A 26,631-nucleotide genomic window follows, 5' to 3' on the forward strand; every position below is an offset into this window, starting at 1 on the left:
TTGTTTCCAACTTCAATCTAGCCAATAATGATGCAACAAGTTGTTTCCGGGCTCCAACGAGTCAAGAATGAAACTACAAGTTGATTTTAATTTAAACAACCGAAAATGAAGCTACAAGTTGTTTTCAACTTCAAATGAGTCTGGAATGAAGCTACAAGTTGTTTCCAACTTCAATCTAGCCAGTGATGAAGCAACAAGTTGTTTACATGCTTAAACGAGTCAAGAATGAAACTACGAGTTCATTCTAATTTTAAACAACCGAAAATGAAGCTACAAGTTGTTTTCAACATCAAACGAGTCTGTAATGAAGCTACAAGTTGTTTCCAACTTCAAATTAGCCAATAATGAAGCAACAAGTTGTTTACATGCTTAAACGAGTCAAGAGTGAAACTACGAGTTCATTCTAATTTTAAACGACCGAAAATGAAGCTACAAGTTGTTTTCAACTTTAAACGAGTGTGGAATGAGGCTACAAGTTGTTTCCAACTTCAATCTAGCCAATAATGAAGCAAAAAGTTGTTTCCTATCTCAAACGAGTCAAGAATGAAACTACAAGTTCATTCTAATTTAAACAACCAAAAATGAAGCTACAAGGTGTTTTCAACTTCAAACGAGTCTGGAATGAAGCTACAAGTTGTTTCCAACTTCAATCTAGCCAATAATGATGCAACAAGTTGTTTCCGGGCTACAACGAGTCAAGAATGAAACTACAAGTTGATTTTAATTTAAACAAGCGAAAATGAAGCTACAAGTTGTTTTCAACTTCAAACGAGTCTGGAATGAAGCTACAAGTTGTTTCCAACTTCAAACTAGCCAATAATGAAGCAGCAAGTCGTTTCCGGGCTCAAACGAGTCAAGAATGAAACTACGAGTTCATTCTAATTTTAAACAACCGAAAATGAGGCTACAAGTTGTTTTCAACCTCAAACGAGTCTGGAATGAAGCTAAAAGTTGTTTCCAACTTCAATCTAAACAATAATGAAGCAACAAGTTGTTTACAGGCTCAAACGAGTCAAGACTGAAACTAGAAGTTGATTACAATTTTTAACAATCGAAAATGAAACTACAAGTTCTTTTAAACTTCAAACGAGTCTGGAATGAAGCTACAAGTTGTTTCCAACTTCAATCTAGCCAGTGATGAAGCAACAAGTTGTTTACATGCTTAAACGAGTCAAGAATGAAACTACGAGTTCATTCTAATTTTAAACAACCGAAAATGAAGCTACAAGTTGTTTTCAACTTCAAACGAGTCTGGAATGAAGCTACAAGTTGTTTCCAACTTCAAACTAGCCAATAATGAAGCAAAAAGTTGTTTACTTGCTTAAACGAGTCAAGAATGAAACTACAAGTTGATTCTAATTTTAAACAACCGAAAATGAAGCTACAAGGTGTTTTCAACTTCAAACGAGTCTGGAATGAATCTACAAGTTGTTTCCAACTTCAATCTAGCCAATAATGATGCAACAAGTTGTTTCCGGGCTCCAACGAGTCAAGAATGAAACTACAAGTTGATTTTAATTTAAACAACCGAAAATGAAGCTACAAGTTGTTTTCAACTTCAAATGAGTCTGGAATGAAGCTACAAGTTGTTTCCAACTTCAATCTAGCCAATAATGAAGCAACAAGTTGTTTACATGCTTAAACGAGTCAAGAGTGAAACTACAAGTTGATTCTAATTTTAAACGACCGAAAACGAAGCTACAAGTTGTTTTCAACTTCAAACGAGTCTGGAATGAGGCTACAAGTTGTTTCCAACTTCAATCTAGCCAATAATGAAGCAAAAAGTTGTTTCCTATCTCAAACGAGTCAAGAATGAAACTACAAGTTGATTCCAATTTTAAACAACCGAAAATGAAGCTACAAGTTGTTTTCAACTTCAAACGAGTATGGAATGAAGCTACAAGTTGTTTCCAACTTCAATCTAGCCAATAATGAAGCAACAAGTTGTTTCCGGGCTCCAACGATCCAAGAATAAAACTACAAGTTCATTCTAATTTAAACAACCGAAAATGAAGCTACAAGGTCTTTTCAACTTCAAACGAGTCTGGAATGAAGCTACAAGTTGTTTCCAACTTCAAACTAGCCAATAATGAAGCAGCAAGTCGTTTCCGGGCTCAAACGAGTCAAGAATGAAACTACGAGTTCATTCTAATTTTAAACAACCGAAAATGAGGCTACAAGTTGTTTTCAACCTCAAACGAGTCTGGAATGAAGCTAAAAGTTGTTTCCAACTTCAATCTAAACAATAATGAAGCAACAAGTTGTTTACAGGCTCAAACGAGTCAAGAATGAAACTAGAAGTTGATTACAATTTTTAACAATCGAAAATGAAACTACAAGTTCTTTTAAACTTCAAACGAGTCTGGAATGAAACTACAAGTTGATTCTAATTTTAAACAACCGAAAATGAAGCTACAAGGTGTTTTCAACTTCAAACGAGTCTGGAATGAATCTACAAGTTGTTTCCAACTTCAATCTAGCCAATAATGATGCAACAAGTTGTTTCCGGGCTCCAACGAGTCAAGAATGAAACTACAAGTTGATTTTAATTTAAACAACCGAAAATGAAGCTACAAGTTGTTTTCAACTTCAAATGAGTCTGGAATGAAGCTACAAGTTGTTTCCAACTTCAATCTAGCCAGTGATGAAGCAACAAGTTGTTTACATGCTTAAACGAGTCAAGAATGAAACTACGAGTTCATTCTAATTTTAAACAACCGAAAATGAAGCTACAAGTTGTTTTCAACATCAAACGAGTCTGTAATGAAGCTACAAGTTGTTTCCAACTTCAAATTAGCCAATAATGAAGCAACAAGTTGTTTACATGCTTAAACGAGTCAAGAGTGAAACTACGAGTTCATTCTAATTTTAAACGACCGAAAATGAAGCTACAAGTTGTTTTCAACTTTAAACGAGTGTGGAATGAGGCTACAAGTTGTTTCCAACTTCAATCTAGCCAATAATGAAGCAAAAAGTTGTTTCCTATCTCAAACGAGTCAAGAATGAAACTACAAGTTCATTCTAATTTAAACAACCAAAAATGAAGCTACAAGGTGTTTTCAACTTCAAACGAGTCTGGAATGAAGCTACAAGTTGTTTCCAACTTCAATCTAGCCAATAATGATGCTACAAGTTGTTTCCGGGCTACAACGAGTCAAGAATGAAACTACAAGTTGATTTTAATTTAAACAAGCGAAAATGAAGCTACAAGTTGTTTTCAACTTCAAACGAGTCTGGAATGAAGCTACAAGTTGTTTCCAACTTCTATCTAGCCAATAATGAAGCAACAAGTTGTTTACATGCTTAAACGAGTCAAGAGTGAAACTACAAGTTGATTCTAATTTTAAACGACCTAAAATGAAGCTACAAGTTGTTTTCAACTTCAAACGAGTCTTGAATGAGGCTACAAGTTGTTTCCAACTTCAATCTAGCCAATAATGAAGCAAAAAGTTGTTTCCTATCTCAAACGAGTCAAGAATGAAACTACAAGTTGATTCTAATTTTAAACAACCGAAAATAAAGCTACAAGTTGTTTTCAACTTCAAACGAGTATGGAACGAAGCCACAAGTTGTTTCCAACTTCAATCTAGCCGATAATGAAGCAACAAGTTGTTTCCGGGCTCCAACGATCCAAGAATGAAACTACAAGTTCATTCTAATTTAAACAACCGAAAATGAAGCTACAAGGTGTTTTCAACTTCAAACGGGTCTGGAATGAAGCTACAAGTTGTTTCCAACTTCAATCTAGCAAATAATAAAGCAACAAGTTGTTTCCGGGCTCAAACGAGTCAAGAATGAAACTACAAGTTGATTCTAATTTTAAACAACCGAAAATGAAGCTACAAGTTGTTTTCAACTTCAAACGAGTCTGGAATGAAGCTACAAGTTGTTTCCAACTTCAAACTAGCCAATAATGAAGCAGCAAGTCGTTTCCGGGCTCAAACGAGTCAAGAATGAAACTACGAGTTCATTCTAATTTTAAACAACTGATAAGTGCATATTTTTGTATATTTTAAATGCCTAATTATTGCTTGTTCTCACTTATTTATTTGTTTATTTGTCTTTTTTGTAGGAATATTGCAAATGCTTGAAGAAATAAAAGAATAAAGCAAAAAAGAGAAAAAGATGGAAGAAAAGGATAATAGGGGAATATTCTCAAGGAAGCATCTAGATGGGACACCTACACTCCCCCTCTACCCTAATTTCCCCCTATAAATACACACCTCCCCATCATGTTTCAACCTACCTAGGATTTTCTCTTTTTAGTAGCCTCTCTTTTATAGTCTAGATCTAGTTTCAATTTGTAATGCTCTCTTCTCCTATTGTAAACACTTTAATATTTTAATGCAAGAGTTCATCATTGTTCTTACATTTGTGTTCTTTATGTTTCTTTGGCTATGAAATCTTCCTCTAACTACAAAAAGTTCAAAATTGTTTGTAGATTGGAAGGAGCCATGTTTGGTAGCTCTTTTTATATTTAGTTGTAGATTTTTGGAAATAAATTAAGATCTAGCACAAAAGATAATTTGTGCGGGGTTTTAAGTTCTAAAAGTGCAAGATTCACTTATATTAGTGTTAATTATGCAGCTGATTTCCTTCTACCAAAAAAATATTATGTTAACAACCTTTTAATTAATCCATTGTCCAGACACTTTTTCTTTAGTAATATTCACAATTCACGCGCCTTTTGCTCTGTTCTGTTCATAACTCACTTTCCGGCCTTTTATTTTAAAAACCCAGAACAAGTTTTCCCCTGTTTCTTTCATGAATCAAAACCCTTGACCTGAGTTGCTAGTTTGTGTAGTACGAGTTCCGAGTTTCGCTCTGAGTCACCTCCGAGTAGTAACCGAGTTCGTCGTTGCTCTGTCTTCGTTTGGTTTTGTATTGAGTCACTGTGTTTGTGGGTGTGTCCGAGTTTGTGTTCCATTTTCTTAGTTCAAGTCGTAATAACTGAGTCAGTTCGTTTTTATGCCCGAGTTCGTGTACTGAGTTTTGTGTTGGGTTTTGTTGAGTCTTATATGTTCAGATTCCGAGTTCAGGGTTTAGTGTCGAGTTACTGTAGTTTGGGTTTCGTTTTCGTTTTCTTTGCTGCGTTTTCGTTGAGTTGCAACCCTGTTTTTGCGAGTCTGATTTGCTGCGATTTTGTTTCTTTTGCTGGGTTTCCATTCGAGGCTTTTGGCTGAGTTCTGCTGAGTTTGTGGCTGCGTTGAACTGGGTTTTGTTGAGTCTGTTCACAGCCGAGTCATTTAGTTGTTTAGGAACTTTTGTTGGGGTGTTTGTTGTCGGATTGTCGTTTCTGCTGAGTTTAAGCATCGAGTCTTGTAGCGAGTCCGTTTCCGAGTCTTGTTGCTTGTGTTGATGCGAGTCTGAATGTAATTTGCCGAGTTGTAGAATCTGTTCTTAATCTTGCTGGTGTAGTTTGATTGGTTCTTGCTGGTGTAGTTTTCTAATCGAGTCTGTTTTTGCTGCGATTTGCTGCGTCTTTTGTCCGAGTCGCAGTCCTGATGCCGAGCTGCTGTTTCGTTTTGTGAGTTTGAGTTCATTCGAGTGAGTCAAGTGCTATTTGTTAGGCTGAGTTTCGAGTTGCTTAGCTGCTGTGTCAAGTCTAGCTGTGCTTTTGGTTTTAATTCCACTGGTTCCTTTTAGTCCTGTTTTGTGTTTTAGTTTGGTAATTCGCAGTTTGTAGTTCTGTTATTGAGTTCTGGATTAGTATGATGAGTTTAATTAATGTTCTGCTGTATTTGTTTTGTCTTATGTTTTCTAGGTAATTGCTTTAAAAATAGTTTAATCTTTTTGGTCCGAATATCTCATCACTTTCGAGTAATTTGATTAGATTAAATTAATTAGTTTAAATTGTTGATACGCGATAATTACTTAGATTAATTAATTTGGAAATCTTAGATTTAATTTAGAAAAACCCCTTTCACAAAATATATGTTCTAATTCTCCTAGATTATTAATTTAAGGTTGCGAGAATAATTTTAATCTCTGTGGACGAATCTAAAATATTAAAACGGTGATCGTGCGCTTGCGATTTGAAAGGTAATATTTCTAGCACATCAAGTTTTTGGCGCCGCTGCCGGGGATTAAAATTAATTTTTCGCTCCTTTAATTTTAATCTTTCGGATTAGTTTGTTTCTCACTATTTTTGTTCTTTATTTCAAGGAGGAATAGTCGGGATTCATGGAGTAAAGTGGACAAATTTTGCTCGGATTTGGAAGCTTGCTTTGGTAGCCCGTATCTCTCCACTCTTATTTTTCGTTTTTATTTAGAAAATCACAAACAAATTTGAAATTGAAAAACACAAACAAATTAAAAAATTTAAAATCCAAAAATATTAGTTAGAAATACATACTTGTTGCATCATGCATTTTAACACTTAGAGCACATCATTTAGATTTTAATTTTTGTTTTTAAATTTTCGTACCTTTAATTGTGGTGATCGCTGGAGGACCCTAAGGTGCGTTAATTTCTTTCTTTTCTCTAGATTAAAACACGTAGTGTAGAGCATCCATAGTTGTTTATAGTTTTTAATTATATCGTTGTGTGGAGCATCATTTTAAATAAATCTTAAGGGCAAAACCCACTCACAATATAAGGGAAGGGATTTCATCACTCTTTCCTTGGCCCACAACGACTTAATTCTTCATTTTGCATTCCCTAGCCTTTAATAAAATTGAATTAGACATTAGCCCCTAGGTTTCGCGCTCAACTAGGAAGGTACCTAAAAGACGAGGTAATCTTTAATTATTCCGACTTTTCGGTGTCTAAGGCAAGCGAAAGCTTACCTGGCCGATTAGGGTTTGGTGTCTAAGCGCGGAGATTGGCCTCTTGGCAATGCCTGCTCCAAACTGGCCAGACCGGTCCGAATAATTTTGGATTTATCAAGTTTTTGGTGGTCCTTAACGTTAGGAGCAAGGTCTAGTTCATTTTTATTAGGGAACCCTAGAATTAAGTTTTTCTTTCACTTTTACACCCTTTCTTTTGTTTGTTTTATTTCTTCGCACTTATTTGCTACGTGTTTACTATCTAGTTTATGCGAACTACTTGGGTTAGGAGCGAATCGTCTAGATTAGTTAGACCGATCATCGAAATTCCTTCTTCGTCCTCTTCAGACTCCGAACCCATAGAAGCTAGCGAACCGATAGTAAACATGGCGTTGTCTCTTAAAGACCACTGTTACCCGTCCCGTTCCGCTCTACCTTCGTGCATCACCCTTCCTCCCGTTAATGGGAATAATTTCGAGATTAAGGCACATCACATTAGTATGTTGCCTAAATTTTTAGGGAGTGAAGGTGAGGATCCCTATCTCTTTATTCAAGAATTTGAGGAGGTTTGTGGTTTACAAAAACTCCAACAATTGAGTGAAGACTCCATTCGGCTTAGACTAATCAACTTTGCTTTAAAAGAAAATGCTAAAAAATGGTTGTATAGTCTACCCGTCAATTCTATTTCCACTTGGGAGGGGTTTGTGGTAATGTTTCTTAAAAAGTATTTTCCAAACCACAAAACGACTCGTATTACAAATGAAATAAATCAATTCCATCAAAGGGAAAATGAGTCTTTTTGGAAATTCTTTGATCGTTTCAAAAATCTTTTATCACAATGCCCCCACCATGGAATAGAGAAATGGAGACTTTGTAAGATTGTGTACGAGGCCTTAGATAGTCAAACAACCGCTTTGTTAGAGTCTATGTGCCAAGGCAAATTCATGGAGAAAGATGAGGATCAAGGGTGGGAATTTTTCGAGGACTTAGCCGAGAAAACAATGTTATGGGAGTCCACTAGGGAACCTAAAAAGTCGATCGAGGCGTCTAGCTCTAGGGGTTTGCACTCGATAGGAAACAATGTGGCAACCGATGCCAAATTAGCAACCCTTACTAAGAGACTCGAAGCTTTAGAGTCTCATAGTGGCCCCTCATCTATGTCTATGTTCCCGAACTATAATGCTCCCCATCCCGAGATCCAACAATCTCATGATTTTGAGCAAGTGAACGCGATGTTCCAACCCAAGCCTAGAAATGACCCGTTTGCACCAACCTACAACCCCGGGTGGAAGAATCACCCGAATTTCTCGTGGAACCAAGGTCAAAACTTTCAAACTCCACAACCCAATTTCCAAAGGCCCAATCCTAACTCTTTTCCGAATTATCAAAACCCGAGTCAAGCTCCGTTAAATCCTCCCGGTTTTAATGATTCGGATAAGAGACTCAATTCCCTAGAAAAGAGCATCGAAGCCTTAGTGAAATCGCAAACTAACTTGACCCAATCCCAACAAACTTTCATGCAAACTTTAACTCAAGATAGGCAACTTTTGCATTCTAATGTGCAAGCCGTCTCTAAGTTAGAGTCCCAATTGAGTCAATTAGCAAGCACATTGTGTGAGCGAGAAAAGAACAAGTTCCCAAGTCAACCGGAGCCGAACCCAAAATTTCCACTTAATCAAAGACCCCCGGATAATGTGCATTCGGTCATTTCTCTTAGGTCGGGTAAACAAGTAGAGACCCACGTTGGTGAGAACCTTGGTAAGAAAGGGGATTCGACTTCTAATCCAAGTCCACCCATTACTCCCATTAATCATGACAAACCCGAGAGTTCAAAAGCCCGTGAGGAGTCGAATGACCCAAACCCGGAACCCGAGTTGCAAAGTGAAGTAGTCTATAAACCGAGAGTCCCTTACCCACAAAGACTTATTTCACCTAAGCAATCGGCCCAAATGGAGAAGATTTTGGAGGTGTTTAAGCAAGTCAAGGTCAACATACCCCTTTTAGATGCAATTCAACAAATTCCTTCATATGCAAAGTGTCTTAAGGAGTTATGTACCCATAAAAGAACCAATCATGTCCCTAAGAAAGCTTTCCTTACGTCTCACATAAGTTCGATTCTCTCAAACCAAATTCCCGTGAAATACAAGGATCCCGGTTGTCCTACAATTTCATGTGTCATAGGAGAAACTTTTGTGGATAAGGCGTTACTTGATTTAGGGGCTAGTGTTAATCTCCTTCCATATTCTGTCTACCAAGCTTTAGGTTTAGGGGAGCTTCGACAAACCAATGTCACACTTCAATTAGCCGATCGATCCGTGAAAATTCCTAAGGGAATGATCGAAGATGTGCTAATTAAAGTAGGTGATTTTGTGTTTCCCGTAGATTTTGTCGTCCTAGAGACCGAGCCGGTTAGGATCCCGAAGAATCAAATTCCCATAATCCTAGGACGACCCTTTTTAGCTACATCCAACGCTTTGATTAATTGTAGGAACGGCTTAATGAAGCTAACATTTGGTAACATGACAATCGACCTCAACATCTTTCATGTAGGGAAACAATCTGATGATTTCTATGATCAACCTATGGATGTCAATCTAATTGATGAAATAGTTGATCAAGATCTCATGAATCCTAAAGATGCCCTTGAATTTTGCTTAAAACATTTTGGAGATGATTGGGATGTTTCCGACTACACACATGAGGTCAACCAAATGTTAGAATCCACCATTCCTACAACGAGTCAAGAGCGTGATGTTGAACCCGAGCATTTGCCTTTACCTAAGAAAATCGTTGAGTCACAACCGCCGGAGTTAGAACTCAAGCCGCTTCCCGACACTCTTAAGTATGCTTTTCTAGGCCCTAACGAGTCATATCCCGTTATCATTGCCTCAAATTTGGCTACGTCACAAGAGGAAGAACTTTTAGGAGTCCTTAGAAAGCATAAGGGAGCGATAGGGTGGAGCATCTCGGACATTAAAGGGATTAGCCCGGCGATTGTTCAACATAGGATTCATTTGGTAGAAGATGCAAAGCCCGTAAGAGAACCTCAAAGGAGGTTGAATCCTCCCATGATGGAGGTAGTTAAGAAAGAGATTCTTAAGTGCTTAGACAATGGGATCATTTATCCCATTTCCGATAGTAAGTGGGTGAGTCCCGTTCATGTAGTGCCTAAAAAGTCGGGCATTACATTGGTGACCAATGAGAACAATGAGCAAGTTCCAACCCGTGTTCAATCCGGTTGGAGAATGTGCATAGATTTTAGGAAGCTCAATGCCGTCACTAGGAAAGATCATTTTCCTTTGCCCTTTATCGATCAAATGCTAGAGAGGTTAGCGGGTCATGCGTTTTATTGCTTCTTAGATGGTTACTCGGGATATTTTCAAATCCCGATTGCACCCGAAGACCAAGAAAAGACCACTTTCACTTGCCCTTTTGGAACCTTCGCTTATAGACGTCTAGCTTTCGGCCTAACCACGGGCCCGTCCACGTTCCAAAGGTGCATGACTAGCATCTTCTCGGAAATGATAGGTGACTTTCTAGAAGTCTTCATAGATGACTTTTCCATCTTTGGTCCATCTTTTCACCAATGCCTTAACAATCTAGATCGAGTGTTGAAAAGATGTGAAGAAACGGATCTAGTGTTAAATTGGGAGAAATGTCATTTCATGGTTAAGGAGGGTTAGGACACAAAATTTCTGAAAAAGGAATCGAAGTAGACAAGGCTAAGGTCGACCTAATAGATAATCTCCCACCTCCTAAGTCCGTTAAGGAAATTCGTTCTTTCCTTGGACATGCGGGATTTTATCGTAGATTCATCCAAGATTTTAGCAAAAAGGCCCGACCTTTGACCAACCTTCTAGCTAAGGATGTCAAATTCGAATTCACAAGCGAGTGTGTTCATTCCTTCGAAGACCTTAAGAGAGAATTGACTTCGGCCCCGATCATGAAGTCTCCCGATTGGAGTCAACCTTTTGAGCTTATGTGTGACGCATCTGATTATGCCATAGGAGCGGTTTTAGGACAACGAATAGATAAGAGGCCTCATGTCATTTACTACGCTAGTAAGACCTTAAATGATGCCCAACTCAATTACTCTACCACCGAAAAGGAACTTCTAGCCGTAGTCTTTGCCTTAGAAAAGTTCCGCTCTTATCTTATCGGGTCCAAAATCATTGTTTACACCGACCATGCCGCTCTCAAGTACCTTTTCTCTAAAAAAGACTCAAAAGCCCGCTTAATTAGATGGATTTTGTTGCTCCAAGAGTTTGACTTAGAGATTAGGGATAAGAAAGGTTGTGAGAATGTTGTCGCCGATCACCTCTCTCGATTAGTGGTTGAATCCACTAACGACTTGCCCTTAAGCGAGTCATTTCCCGACGATCACCTTCTCTCGATTTCCACTCTTCCTTGGTTCGCCGACATAGTCAATTACTTAGCAACCGGTGACATTCCCTCGACATGGTCCAAGAATGATAAAGCCAAGTTCTTTTCTCAAGTGAAACATTTCTTTTAGGATGACCCGTATCTCTTTAAGCATTGTCCCGACCAAATCATTAGGAGGTGTGTCCCAAATAGTGAGTTTCATAGTATCCTCTCGTTTTGTCACGATCAAGCATGTGGAGGTCATTTTAGTGCGAAGAAGACCGCCGCTAAAATCCTCCAATGTGGTTTTTATTGGCCTAGTTTGTTTAAGGATGCCGCCGAGTATTGTTCCGCATGTAGTAGGTGTCAACATTTAGGAAGAATCACTAGGAGAAACATGATGCCTATGAGCCCAATCCTTGTTATAGAGCTCTTTGACGTGTGGGGCATAGATTTCATGGGCCCATTTCCTAGTTCATTTGGCCACCTTTACATTCTTCTCGCGGTTGATTACGTTTCTAAGTGGGTAGAAGCCATCCCGACCCGGTCCAATGACAACAAAGTTGTCCTCCGATTTCTTAAAGAGAATATCTTTTCTCGATTTGGAACTCCTAGGGCTATCATTAGTGACCAAGGGACGCATTTCAAGAACCGTCAATTCGAGTCACTTCTTAAGAAGTACTCCATCACTCATAGGCTTGCTACCCCTTATCATCCTCAAACTAGTGGCCAAGTAGAGGTTTCGAACCGGCAAATTAAGCAAATCTTAGAAAAGACGATCAACTCGAATAGGAAAGATTGGTCCACCAAGTTGATAGATGCCTTATGGGCCTATCGCACCGCCTTTAAGACCGTCTTAGAAATGTCTCCTTATAGACTCGTGTATGGTAAAGCTTGCCATTTGCCGGTTGAGTTAGAGCATAGGGCCATGTGGGCCATTAGAGAATTGAACTTCGACTTACCCACCGCCGGTAGTCATCGGAAGTTGCAATTGACCGAGTTGGACGAACTTAGAAATGATGCCTACGAAAACGCTAAAATTTACAAAGAGAAAACTAAGGCCTTCCATGATAAGACCATCTTGAGAAAATCCTTTTCGCCCGGCCAAAAAGTTCTTCTCTACAATTCTAGGCTTCATTTGTTTCCCGGTAAGTTGCGTTCTAGATGGGACGGTCCTTACATTGTTCAAGTTGTGTTTCCTCACGGTGCTATTGAAATTCAGGATCCTAAAAATGGTAATGTTTTTAAAGTTAATGGTCAACGCCTTAAACCATTTTTAGAATTGCCTGTTGATTCGGAGGAAGAGGTCATCCACCTCATCGACCCTTGATCATGTAAGTTGCTTCAGTAGTTAATAAAAATCCCTTCATCTCCTATTCAGGTATTTTTCCTCTTTACTCTCTCATTTCAATTCTCTCTTTTGCATACATTGAGGACAATGCATGATTTAGGTATGGGGAGGGCTTTAGTGTAATTCTTAAAAAAATGAAAATCCCTAAAAAAATGAAAAAATTTAGAAAATTCCAAAAATAAAGATATTTTAGCTAAGTTGTCTTTCCCTCACTCGAACTTTAGGAGTAGTTGGTGTTTAGCATGTTTTCGAAAAGTATATATATGTAGCGTCTTTTAGATAATTTGAACATAGTCGAGTAAGGTTGTCTTTTTGAAGCTTGTATCGACCGATTTGTACTCTAAATTCCAAGATGGCACACACTTTGCACGAGACCTTTGATGGAGACATTGTCTAGTGATATTATTCGATACCTGAGAGAGAACCCACATGTTGAAACAATGTCGAATCGAACCTTTGCGAAAAAAAAAAAAAAAGAAAAAGAAAAAAAGAGATAGAAAAAGAAAAGGAATAACTACTTCAATACCCATTGTTCTTTATAGATAAAATCTTTAGATAAATGGGCAAAAGTAGATTGGCTAGTCTCGTTTTGTGGCCTTTGTTACTCGAGCAATTAAGTCCGTCGGGGGATGTCAAAACCTAGTGCCCTAAGACCGTTTGGTTTGGGAGTCACTGACCTAAAGCTCGCTACATGGGTAACATTGTTTGCCTAAGAAAACGGACAAAATAAAGTCAATGCAAAAAAAAAAGAAAAAGAAAAAAAAGAATAAGAGTTTGTGATGTTTGGCTAGATATTTGTTTCGATAGAGATTGGGTCAGTTCAAAATTGGTTGAAAAAGAGAAAGTGTTCTTAGACAATTAGGATCCATCAAAGGCCTTAAATTACTTACACTCCTTGGATTTCTAGTAAATCTTTGTGTCGATGCAAGTAGATTAGAGACAACTGTATCTTGATTATTAGTAGATGAGTCTTTAAGTCGTATTTTCCTTAAAAACGCTTTTTGTTAACACCAACGAAATTAGAGTAGAGTCGAGTAGACACTTGCTAGAATGTCTCGAAGATTTTATGGGTATATCCTCTCTGTAAACCCTTAGGAGACAAAACTCCTCTTGTAGAGATCGTCTACGAGTTTAACGGGTTGGTGAACCTAAAATCACCCGTCACGCCTACGAAAAGGAGCCTAGGAATCGCATCTAGTTTTCTTAGTTTATTTTCTTTTCTTTTGATTTTACTCGAGGACGAGCAAAATATAGGTATGGGGAAGTTTGATAAGTGCATATTTTTGTATATTTTAAATGCCTAATTATTGCTTGTTCTCACTTATTTATTTGTTTATTTGTCTTTTTTGTAGGAATATTGCAAATGCTTGAAGAAATAAAAGAATAAAGCAAAAAAGAGAAAAAGATGGAAGAAAAGGATAATAGGGGAATATTCTCAAGGAAGCATCTAGATGGGACACCTACACTCCCCCTCTACCCTAATTTCCCCTATAAATACACACCTCCCCATCATGTTTCAACCTACCTAGGATTTTCTCTTTTTAGTAGCCTCTCTTTTATAGTCTAGATCTAGTTTCAATTTGTAATGCTCTCTTCTCCTATTGTAAACACTTTAATATTTTAATGCAAGAGTTCATCATTGTTCTTACATTTGTGTTCTTTATGTTTCTTTGGCTATGAAATCTTCCTCTAACTACAAAAAGTTCAAAATTGTTTGTAGATTGGAAGGAGCCATGTTTGGTAGCTCTTTTTATATTTAGTTGTAGATTTTTGGAAATAAATTAAGATCTAGCACAAAAGATAATTTGTGCGGGGTTTTAAGTTCTAAAAGTGCAAGATTCACTTATATTAGTGTTAATTATGCAGCTGATTTCCTTCTACCAAAAAAATATTATGTTAACAACCTTTTAATTAATCCACTGTCCAGACACTTTTTCTTTAGTAATATTCACAATTCACGCGCCTTTTGCTCTGTTCTGTTCATAACTCACTTTCCGGCCTTTTATTTTAAAAACCCAGAACAAGTTTTCCCCTGTTTCTTTCATGAATCAAAACCCTTGACCTGAGTTGCTAGTTTGTGTAGTACGAGTTCGTCGTTGCTCTGTCTTCGTTTGGTTTTGTATTGAGTCACTGTGTTTGTGGGTGTGTCCGAGTTTGTGTTCCATTTTCTTAGTTCAAGTCGTAATAACTGAGTCAGTTCGTTTTTATGCCCGAGTTCGTGTACTGAGTTTTGTGTTGGGTTTTGTTGAGTCTTATATGTTCAGATTCCGAGTTCAGGGTTTAGTGTCGAGTTACTGTAGTTTGGGTTTCGTTTTCGTTTTCTTTGCTGCGTTTTCGTTGAGTTGCAACCCTGTTTTTGCGAGTCTGATTTGCTGCGATTTTGTTTCTTTTGCTGGGTTTCCATTCGAGGCTTTTGGCTGAGTTCTGCTGAGTTTGTGGCTGCGTTGAACTGGGTTTTGTTGAGTCTGTTCACAGCCGAGTCATTTAGTTGTTTAGGAACTTTTGTTGGGGTGTTTGTTGTCGGATTGTCGTTTCTGCTGAGTTTAAGCATCGAGTCTTGTAGCGAGTCCGTTTCCGAGTCTTGTTGCTTGTGTTGATGCGAGTCTGAATGTAATTTGCCGAGTTGTAGAATCTGTTCTTAATCTTGCTGGTGTAGTTTGATTGGTTCTTGCTGGTGTAGTTTTCTAATCGAGTCTGTTTTTGCTGCGATTTGCTGCGTCTTTTGTCCGAGTCGCAGTCCTGATGCCGAGCTGCTGTTTCGTTTTGTGAGTTTGAGTTCATTCGAGTGAGTCAAGTGCTATTTGTTAGGCTGAGTTTCGAGTTGCTTAGCTGCTGTGTCAAGTCTAGCTGTGCTTTTGGTTTTAATTCCACTGGTTCCTTTTAGTCCTGTTTTGTGTTTTAGTTTGGTAATTCGCAGTCTGTAGTTCTGTTATTGAGTTCTGGATTAGTATGATGAGTTTAATTAATGTTCTGCTGTATTTGTTTTGTCTTATGTTTTCTAGGTAATTGCTTTAAAAATAGTTTAATCTTTTTGGTCCGAATATCTCATCACTTTCGAGTAATTTGATTAGATTAAATTAATTAGTTTAAATTGTTGATACGCGATAATTACTTAGATTAATTAATTTGGAAATCTTAGATTTAATTTAGAAAAACCCCTTTCACAAAATATATGTTCTAATTCGCCTAGATTATTAATTTAAGGTTGCGAGAATAATTTTAATCTCTGTGGACGAATCTAAAATATTAAAACGGTGATCGTGCGCTTGCGATTTAAAAGGTAATATTTCTAGCACATCAACAACCGAAAATGAAGCTACAAGTTGTTTTCAACCTCAAACGAGTCTGGAATGAAGCTACAAGTTGTTTCCAACTTCAATCTAGATAATAATGAAACAACAAGTTGTTTACAGGCTCAAACGAGTCAAGAATGAAACTAGAAGTTGATTCTAATTTTTAACAATCGAAAATGAAACTACAAGTTCTTTTAAACTTCAAACGAGTCTGGAATGAAGCTACAAGTTGTTTCCAACTTCAATCTAGCCAGTGATGAAGCAACAAGTTGTTTACATGCTTAAACGAGTCAAGAATGAAACTACGAGTTCATTCTAATTTTAAACAACCGAAAATGAAGCTACAAGTTGTTTTCAACTTCAAACGAGTCTGGAATGAAGCTACAAGTTGTTTCCAACTTCAAACTAGCCAATAATGAAGCAACAAGTTGTTTACATGCTTAAACGAGTCAAGAGTGAAACTACGAGTTCATTCTAATTTTAAACGACCGAAAATGAAGCTGCAAGTTGTTTTCAACTTCAAACGAGTCTGGAATGAGGCTACAAGTTGTTTCCAACTTCAATCTAGCCAATAATGAAGCAAAAAGTTGTTTCCTATCTCAAACGAGTCAAGAATGAAACTACAAGTTCATTCTAATTTGAACAACCGAAAATGAAGCTACAAGGTGTTTTCAACTTCAAACGAGTCTGGAATGAAGCTACAAGTTGTTTCCAACTTCAATCTAGCCAATAATGATGCAACAAGTTGTTTCCGGGCTACAACGAGTCAAGAATGAAACTACAAGTTGATTTTAATTTAAAAAACCGAAAATGAAGCCACAAGTTGTTTTCAACCTCAAACGAGTCTGGAATGAAGCTACAAGTTGTTTCCAACTTCAATCTAGCCAATAATGAAGCAACAAGTTGTTTACATGCTTAAACGAGTCAAGAGTGAAACTACAAGTTGATTCAAATTTTAAACGACCGAAAATGAAGCTACAAGTTGTTTTCAACTTCAAACGAGTCTGGAATGAGGCTACAAGTTGTTTCCAACTTCAATCTAGCCAATAATGAAGCAAAAAGTTGTTTCCTATCTCAAACGAGTCAAGAATGAAACTACAAGTTGATTCTAATTTTAAACAACCGAAAATGAAGCTACAAGTTGTTTTCAACTTCAAACGAGTATGGAATGAAGCTACAAGTTGTTTCCAACTTCAATCTAGCCAATAATGAAGCAACAAGTTGTTTCCGAGCTCCAACGATCCAAGAATGAAACTACAAGTTCATTCTAATTTAAACAACCGAAAATGAAGCTACAAGGTGTTTTCAACTTCAAACGAGTCTGGAATGAAGCTACAAGTTGATTCCAACTTCAATCTAGCCAATAATGATGCAACAAGTTGTTTCCGGGCTACAACGAGTCAAGAATGAAACTACAAGTTGATTTTAATTTAAACAACCGAAAATGAAGCTACAAGTTGTTTTCAACTTCAAACGAGTCTGGAATGAAGCTACAACTTGTTTCCAACTTCAATCTAGCCAATAATGAAGCAACAAGTTGTTTACATGCTTAAACGAGTCAAGAGTGAAACTACAAGTTGATTCTAATTTTAAACGACCGAAAATGAAGCTACAAGTTGTTTTCAACTTCAAACGAGTCTGGAATGAGGCTACAAGTTGTTTCCAACTTCAATCTAGCCAATAATGAAGCAAAAAGTTGTTTCCTATCTCAAACGAGTCAAGAATGAAACTACAAGTTGATTCTAATTTCAAACAACCGAAAATGAAGCTACAAGTTGTTTTCAACTTCAAACGAGTATGGAATGAAGCTACAAGTTGTTTCCAACTTCAATCTAGCCAATAATGAAGCAACAAGTTGTTTCCGGGCTCCGACGATCCAAGAATAAAACTACAAGTTCATTCTAATTTAAACAACCGAAAAGGAATCTACAAGGTCTTTTCAACTTCAAACGAGTCTGGAATGAAGCTACAAGTTGTTTCCAACTTCAATCTAGCCAATAATAAAGCAACAAGTTGTTTCCGGGCTCAAACGAGTCAAGAATGAAACTACAAGTTGATTCTAATTTTAAACAACCGAAAATGAACATACAAGTTGTTTTCAACTTCAAACGAGTCTAGAATGAAGCTACAAGTTGTTTCCAACTTCAAACTAGCCAATAATGAAGCAGCAAGTCGTTTCCGGGCTCAAACGAGTCAAGAATGAAACTACGAGTTCATTCTAATTTTAAACAACCGAAGATGAAGCTACAAGTTGTTTTCAACCTCAAACGAGTCTGGAATGAAGCTACAAGTTGTTTCCAACTTCAATCTAGACAATAATGAAGCAACAAGTTGTTTACAGGCTCAAACGAGTCAAGAATGAAACTAGAAGTTGATTCTAATTTTTAACAACCGAAAATGAAGCTACAAGTTGTTTTAAACTTCAAGCGAGTCTGGAATGAAGCTACAAGTTGTTTCCAACTTCAATCTAGCCAATGATGAAGCAACAAGTTGTTTACATGCTGAAACGAGTCAAGAATGAAACTACAAGTTGATTCTAATTTTAAACAACCGAAAATGAAGCTACAAGTTGTTTTCAACTTCAAACAAGTCTGGAATGAAGCTACAAGTTGTTTCAAACTCCAAACTAGCTAATAATGAAGCAGCAAGTCGTTTCCGGGCTCAAACGAGTCAAGAATGAAACTACGAGTTCATTCTAATTTAAACAACCGAAAATGAAGCTACAAGGTCTTTTCAACTTCAAACGAGTCTGGAATGAAGCTACAAGTTGTTTCCAACTTCAATCTAGCCAATAATAAAGCAACAAGTTGTTTCCGGGCTCAAACGAGTCAAGAATGAAACTACAAGTTGATTCTAATTTTAAACAACCGAAAATGAAGCTTCAACTTCAAACGAGTCTAGAATGAAGCTACAAGTTGTTTCCAACTTCAAACTAGCCAATAATGAAGCAGCAAGTCGTTTCCGGGCTCAAACGAGTCAAGAATGAAACTACGAGTTCATTCTAATTTTAAACAACCGAAAATGAAGCTACAAGTTGTTTTCAACCTCAAACGAGTCTGGAATGAAGCTACAAGTTGTTTCCAACTTCAATCTAGACAATAATGAAGCAACAAGTTGTTTACAGGCTCAAACGAGTCAAGAATGAAACTAGAAGTTGATTCTAATTTTTAACAACCGAAAATGAAGCTACAAGTTGTTTTAAACTTCAAGCGAGTCTGGAATGAAGCTACAAGTTGTTTCCAACTTCAATCTAGCCAATGATGAAGCAACAAGTTGTTTACATGCTGAAACGAGTCAAGAATGAAACTACAAGTTGATTCTAATTTTAAACAACCGAAAATGAAGCTACAAGTTGTTTTCAACTTCAAACGAGTCTGGAATGAAGCTACAAGTTGTTTCAAACTCCAAACTAGCTAATAATGAAGCAGCAAGTCGTTTCCGGGCTCAAACGAGTCAAGAATGAAACTACGAGTTCATTCTAATTTTAAACAACCGAAAATGAAGCTACAAGTTGTTTTCAACCTCAAACAAGTCTGGAATGAAGCTACAAGTTGTTTCCAACTTCAATCTAGACAATAATGAAGCAACAAGTTGTTTACATGCTTAAGCGAGTCAAGAATGAAACTACGAGTTCATTCTAATTTTAAACAACCGAAAATGAAGCTACAAGTTGTTTACAACTTCAAACGAGTCTGGAATGAAGCTACAAGTTGTTTCCAACTTCAAACTAGCCAATAATTAAGCAAAAAGTTGTTTACATGCTTAAACGAGTCAAGAGTGAAACTACGAGTTCATTCTAATTTTAAACGACCGAAAATGAAGCTACAAGTTGTTTTCAACTTCAAACGAGTTTGGAATGAGGCTACAAGTTGTTTCCAACTTCAATCTAGCCAATAATGAAGCAAAAAGTTTTTTCCTATCTCAAACGAGTCAAGAATGAAACTACAAGTTCATTCTAATTTAAACAGCCGAAAATGAAGCTACAAGGTGTTTTCAACTTCAAACGAGTCTGGAATGAATCTACAAGTTGTTTCCAACTTCAATCTAGCCAATAATGATGCAACAAGTTGTTTCCGGGCTACAACGAGTCAAGAATGAAACTACAAGTTGATTTTAATTTAAACAACTGAAAATGAAGCTACAAGTTGTTTTCAACTTCAAATGAGTCTGGAATGAAGCTACAAGTTGTTTCCAACTTCAATCTAGCCAATAATGAAGCAACAAGTTGTTTACATGCTTAAACGAGTCAAGAGTGAAACTACAAGTTGATTCAAATTTTAAATGACCGAAAATGAAGCTACAAGTTGTTTTCAACTTCAAACGAGTCTGGAATGAAGCTACAAGTTGTTTCAAACTCCAAACTAGCTAATAATGAAGCAGCAAGTCGTTTCCGGGCTCAAACGAGTCAAGAATGAAACTACGAGTTCATTCTAATTTTAAACAACCGAAAATGAAGCTACAAGTTGTTTACAACTTCAAACGAGTCTGGAATGAAGCTACAAGTTGTTTCCAACTTCAAACTAGCCAATAATTAAGCAAAAAGTTGTTTACATGCTTAAACGAGTCAAGAGTGAAACTACGAGTTCATTCTAATTTTAAACGACCGAAAATGAAGCTACAAGTTGTTTTCAACTTCAAACGAGTTTGGAATGAGGCTACAAGTTGTTTCCAACTTCAATCTAGCCAATAATGAAGCAAAAAGTTTTTTCCTATCTCAAACGAGTCAAGAATGAAACTACAAGTTCATTCTAATTTAAACAACCGAAAATGAAGCTACAAGGTGTTTTCAACTTCAAACGAGTCTGGAATGAATCTACAAGTTGTTTCCAACTTCAATCTAGCCAATAATGATGCAACAAGTTGTTTCCGGGCTACAACGAGTCAAGAATGAAACTACAAGTTGATTTTAATTTAAACAACCGAAAATGAAGCTACAAGTTGTTTTCAACTTCAAATGAGTCTGGAATGAAGCTACAAGTTGTTTCCAACTTCAATCTAGCCAATAATGAAGCAACAAGTTGTTTACATGCTTAAACGAGTCAAGAGTGAAACTACAAGTTGATTCAAATTTTAAATGACCGAAAATGAAGCTACAAGTTGTTTTCAACTTCAAACGAGTCTGGAATGAAGCTACAAGTTGTTTCAAACTCCAAACTAGCTAATAATGAAGCAGCAAGTCGTTTCCGGGCTCAAACGAGTCAAGAATGAAACTACGAGTTCATTCTAATTTTAAACAACCGAAAATGAAGCTACAAGTTATTTCCAACTTCAAACTAGCCAATAATGAAGCAGCAAGTCGTTTACATGCTTAAGCGAGTCAGGAATGAAACTACGAGTTCATTCTAATTTTAAACAACCGAAAATGAAGCTACAAGTTGTTTTCAACCTTAAACGAGTCTGGAATGAAGCTACAAGTTGTTTCCAACTTCAAACTAGCCAATGATGAAGCAACAAGTTATTTACATGCTTAAACGAGTCAAGAGTGAAACTACGAGTTCATTCTAATTTTAAACGACCGAAAATGAAGCTACAAGTTGTTTTCAACTTCAAACGAGTCTGGAATGAGGCTACAAGTTGTTTCCAACTTCAATCTAGCCAATAATGAAGCAAAAAGTTTTTTCCTATCTCAAACGAGTCAAGAATGAAATTACAAGTTCATTCTAATTTAAACGACCGAAAATGAAGCTACAAGGTGTTTTCAACTTCAAACGAGTCTGGAATGAATCTACAAGTTGTTTCCAACTTCAATCTAGCCAATAATGATGCAACAAGTTGTTTCCGGGCTACAACGAGTCAAGAATGAAACTACAAGTTGATTTTAATTTAAACAACCGAAAATGAAGCTACAAGTTGTTTTCAACTTCAAATGAGTCTGGAATGAAGCTACAAGTTGTTTCCAACTTCAATCTAGCCAATAATGAAGCACCAAGTTGTTTACATGCTTAAACGAGTCAAGAGTGAAACTACAAGTTGATTCAAATTTTAAATGACCGAAAATGAAGCTACAAGTTGTTTTCAACTTCAAACGAGTCTGGAATGAAGCTACAAGTTGTTTCAAACTCCAAACTAGCTAATAATGAAGCAGCAAGTCGTTTCCGGGCTCAAGCGAGTCAAGAATGAAACTACGAGTTCATTCTAATTTTAAACAACCAAAAATGAAGCTACAAGTTGTTTTCAACCTCAAACGAGTCTGGAATGAAGCTACAAGTTGTTTCCAACTTCAATCTAGACAATAATGAAGCAACAAGTTGTTTACATGCTTAAGCGAGTCAGGAATGAAACTACGAGTTCATTCTAATTTTAAACAACCGAAAATGAAGCTACAAGTTGTTTTCAACTTCAAACGAGTCTGGAATGAAACTACAAGTTGTTTCCAACTTCAAACTAGCCAATAATGAAGCAAAAAGTTGTTTACATGCTTAAACGAGTCAAGAGTGAAACTACGAGTTCATTTGAATTTTAAACGATCGAAAATGAAGCTACAAGTTGTTTTCAACTTCAAACGAGTCTGGAATGAGGCTACAAGTTGTTTCCAACTTCAATCTAGCTAATAATGAAGCAAAAAGTTGTTTCCTATCTCAAACGAGTCAAGAATGAAACTACAAGTTCATTCTAATTTAAACAACCGAAAATGAAGCTACAAGGTGTTTTCAACTTCAAACGAGTCTGGAATGAATCTACAAGTTGTTTCCAACTTCAATCTAGCCAATAATAAAGCAACAAGTTGTTTCCGGGCTCAAACGAGTCAAGAATGAAACTACAAGTTGATTCTAATTTTAAACAACCGAAAATGAAGCTACAAGTTGTTTTCAACTTCAAACGAGTCTGGAATGAAGCTACAAGTTGTTTCAAACTCCAAACTAGCTAATAATGAAGCAGCAAGTCGTTTCCGGGCTCAAACGAGTCAAGAATGAAACTACGAGTTCATTCTAATTTTAAACAACCGAAAATGAAGCTACAAGTTGTTTTCAACCTCAAACAAGTCTGGAATGAAGCTACAAGTTGTTTCCAACTTCATTCTAGACAATAATGAAGCAACAAGTTGTTTACATGCTTAAGCGAGTCAAGAATGAAACTACGAGTTCATTCTAATTTTAAACAACCGAAAATGAAGCTACAAGTTGTTTACAACTTCAAACGAGTCTGGAATGAAGCTACAAGTTGTTTCCAACTTCAAACTAGCCAATAATTAAGCAAAAAGTTGTTTACATGCTTAAACGAGTCAAGAGTGAAACTACGAGTTCATTCTAATTTTAAACGACCGAAAATGAAGCTACAAGTTGTTTTCAACTTCAAACGAGTTTGGAATGAGGCTACAAGTTGTTTCCAACTTCAATCTAGCCAATAATGAAGCAAAAAGTTTTTTCCTATCTCAAACGAGTCAAGAATGAAACTACAAGTTCATTCTAATTTAAACAACCGAAAATGAAGCTACAAGGTGTTTTCAACTTCAAACGAGTCTGGAATGAATCTACAAGTTGTTTCCAACTTCAATCTAGCCAATAATGATGCAACAAGTTGTTTCCGGGCTACAACGAGTCAAGAATGAAACTACAAGTTGATTTTAATTTAAACAACCGAAAATGAAGCTACAAGTTGTTTTCAACTTCAAATGAGTCTGGAATGAAGCTACAAGTTGTTTCCAACTTCAATCTAGCCAATAATGAAGCAACAAGTTGTTTACATGCTTAAACGAGTCAAGAGTGAAACTACAAGTTGATTCAAATTTTAAATGACCGAAAATGAAGCTACAAGTTGTTTTCAACTTCAAACGAGTCTGGAATGAAGCTACAAGTTGTTTCAAACGCCAAACTAGCTAATAATGAAGCAGCAAGTCGTTTCCGGGCTCAAACGAGTCAAGAATGAAACTACGAGTTCATTCTAATTTTAAACAACCGAAAATGAAGCTACAAGTTATTTCCAACTTCAAACTAGCCAATAATGAAGCAGCAAGTCGTTTACATGCTTAAGCGAGTCAGGAATGAAACTACGAGTTCATTCTAATTTTAAACAACCGAAAATGAAGCTACAAGTTGTTTTCAACCTTAAACGAGTCTGGAATAAAGCTACAAGTTGTTTCCAACTTCAAACTAGCCAATGATGAAGCAACAAGTTATTTACATGCTTAAACGAGTCAAGAGTGAAACTACGAGTTCATTCTAATTTTAAACGACCGAAAATGAAGCTACAAGTTGTTTTCAACTTCAAACGAGTCTGGAATGAGGCTACAAGTTGTTTCCAACTTCAATCTAGCCAATAATGATGCAACAAGTTGTTTCCGGGCTACAACGAGTCAAGAATGAAACTACAAGTTGATTTTAATTTAAACAACCGAAAATGAAGCTACAAGTTGTTTTCAACTTCAAATGAGTCTGGAATGAAGCTACAAGTTGTTTCCAACTTCAATCTAGCCAATAATGAAGCACCAAGTTGTTTACATGCTTAAACGAGTCAAGAGTGAAACTACAAGTTGATTCAAATTTTAAATGACCGAAAATGAAGCTACAAGTTGTTTTCAACTTCAAACGAGTCTGGAATGAAGCTACAAGTTGTTTCAAACTCCAAACTAGCTAATAATGAAGCAGCAAGTCGTTTCCGGGCTCAAACGAGTCAAGAATGAAACTACGAGTTCATTCTAATTTTAAACAACCAAAAATGAAGCTACAAGTTGTTTTCAACCTCAAACGAGTCTGGAATGAAGCTACAAGTTGTTTCCAACTTCAATCTAGACAATAATGAAGCAACAAGTTGTTTACATGCTTAAGCGAGTCAGGAATGAAACTACGAGTTCATTCTAATTTTAAACAACCGAAAATGAAGCTACAAGTTGTTTTCAACTTCAAACGAGTCTGGAATGAAACTACAAGTTGTTTCCAACTTCAAACTAGCCAATAATGAAGCAAAAAGTTGTTTACATGCTTAAACGAGTCAAGAGTGAAACTACGAGTTCATTTGAATTTTAAACGACCGAAAATGAAGCTACAAGTTGTTTTCAACTTCAAACGAGTCTGGAATGAGGCTACAAGTTGTTTCCAACTTCAATCTAGCTAATAATGAAGCAAAAAGTTGTTTCCTATCTCAAACGAGTCAAGAATGAAACTACAAGTTCATTCTAATTTAAACAACCGAAAATGAAGCTACAAGGTGTTTTCAACTTCAAACGAGTCTGGAATGAATCTACAAGTTGTTTCCAACTTCAATCTAGCCAATAATAAAGCAACAAGTTGTTTCCGGGCTCAAACGAGTCAAGAATGAAACTACAAGTTGATTCTAATTTTAAACAACCGAAAATGAAGCTACAAGTTGTTTTCAACTTCAAACGAGTCTGGAATGAAGCTACAAGTTGTTTCAAACTCCAAACTAGCTAATAATGAAGCAGCAAGTCGTTTCCGGGCTCAAACGAGTCAAGAATGAAACTACGAGTTCATTCTAATTTTAAACAACCGAAAATGAAGCTACAAGTTGTTTTCAACCTCAAACAAGTCTGGAATGAAGCTACAAGTTGTTTCCAACTTCATTCTAGACAATAATGAAGCAACAAGTTGTTTACATGCTTAAGCGAGTCAAGAATGAAACTACGAGTTCATTCTAATTTTAAACAACCGAAAATGAAGCTACAAGTTGTTTACAACTTCAAACGAGTCTGGAATGAAGCTACAAGTTGTTTCCAACTTCAAACTAGCCAATAATTAAGCAAAAAGTTGTTTACATGCTTAAACGAGTCAAGAGTGAAACTACGAGTTCATTCTAATTTTAAACGACCGAAAATGAAGCTACAAGTTGTTTTCAACTTCAAACGAGTTTGGAATGAGGCTACAAGTTGTTTCCAACTTCAATCTAGCCAATAATGAAGCAAAAAGTTTTTTCCTATCTCAAACGAGTCAAGAATGAAACTACAAGTTCATTCTAATTTAAACAACCGAAAATGAAGCTACAAGGTGTTTTCAACTTCAAACGAGTCTGGAATGAATCTACAAGTTGTTTCCAACTTCAATCTAGCCAATAATGATGCAACAAGTTGTTTCCGGGCTACAACGAGTCAAGAATGAAACTACAAGTTGATTTTAATTTAAACAACCGAAAATGAAGCTACAAGTTGTTTTCAACTTCAAATGAGTCTGGAATGAAGCTACAAGTTGTTTCCAACTTCAATCTAGCCAATAATGAAGCAACAAGTTGTTTACATGCTTAAACGAGTCAAGAGTGAAACTACAAGTTGATTCAAATTTTAAATGACCGAAAATGAAGCTACAAGTTGTTTTCAACTTCAAACGAGTCTGGAATGAAGCTACAAGTTGTTTCAAACGCCAAACTAGCTAATAATGAAGCAGCAAGTCGTTTCCGGGCTCAAACGAGTCAAGAATGAAACTACGAGTTCATTCTAATTTTAAACAACCGAAAATGAAGCTACAAGTTATTTCCAACTTCAAACTAGCCAATAATGAAGCAGCAAGTCGTTTACATGCTTAAGCGAGTCAGGAATGAAACTACGAGTTCATTCTAATTTTAAACAACCGAAAATGAAGCTACAAGTTGTTTTCAACCTTAAACGAGTCTGGAATAAAGCTACAAGTTGTTTCCAACTTCAAACTAGCCAATGATGAAGCAACAAGTTATTTACATGCTTAAACGAGTCAAGAGTGAAACTACGAGTTCATTCTAATTTTAAACGACCGAAAATGAAGCTACAAGTTGTTTTCAACTTCAAACGAGTCTGGAATGAGGCTACAAGTTGTTTCCAACTTCAATCTAGCCAATAATGATGCAACAAGTTGTTTCCGGGCTACAACGAGTCAAGAATGAAACTACAAGTTGATTTTAATTTAAACAACCGAAAATGAAGCTACAAGTTGTTTTC

This window comes from Daucus carota, chromosome 3 (assembly GCF_001625215.2).
Source record: "Daucus carota subsp. sativus chromosome 3, DH1 v3.0, whole genome shotgun sequence".
NCBI classification, from domain to species: Eukaryota; Viridiplantae; Streptophyta; class Magnoliopsida; order Apiales; family Apiaceae; genus Daucus; species Daucus carota.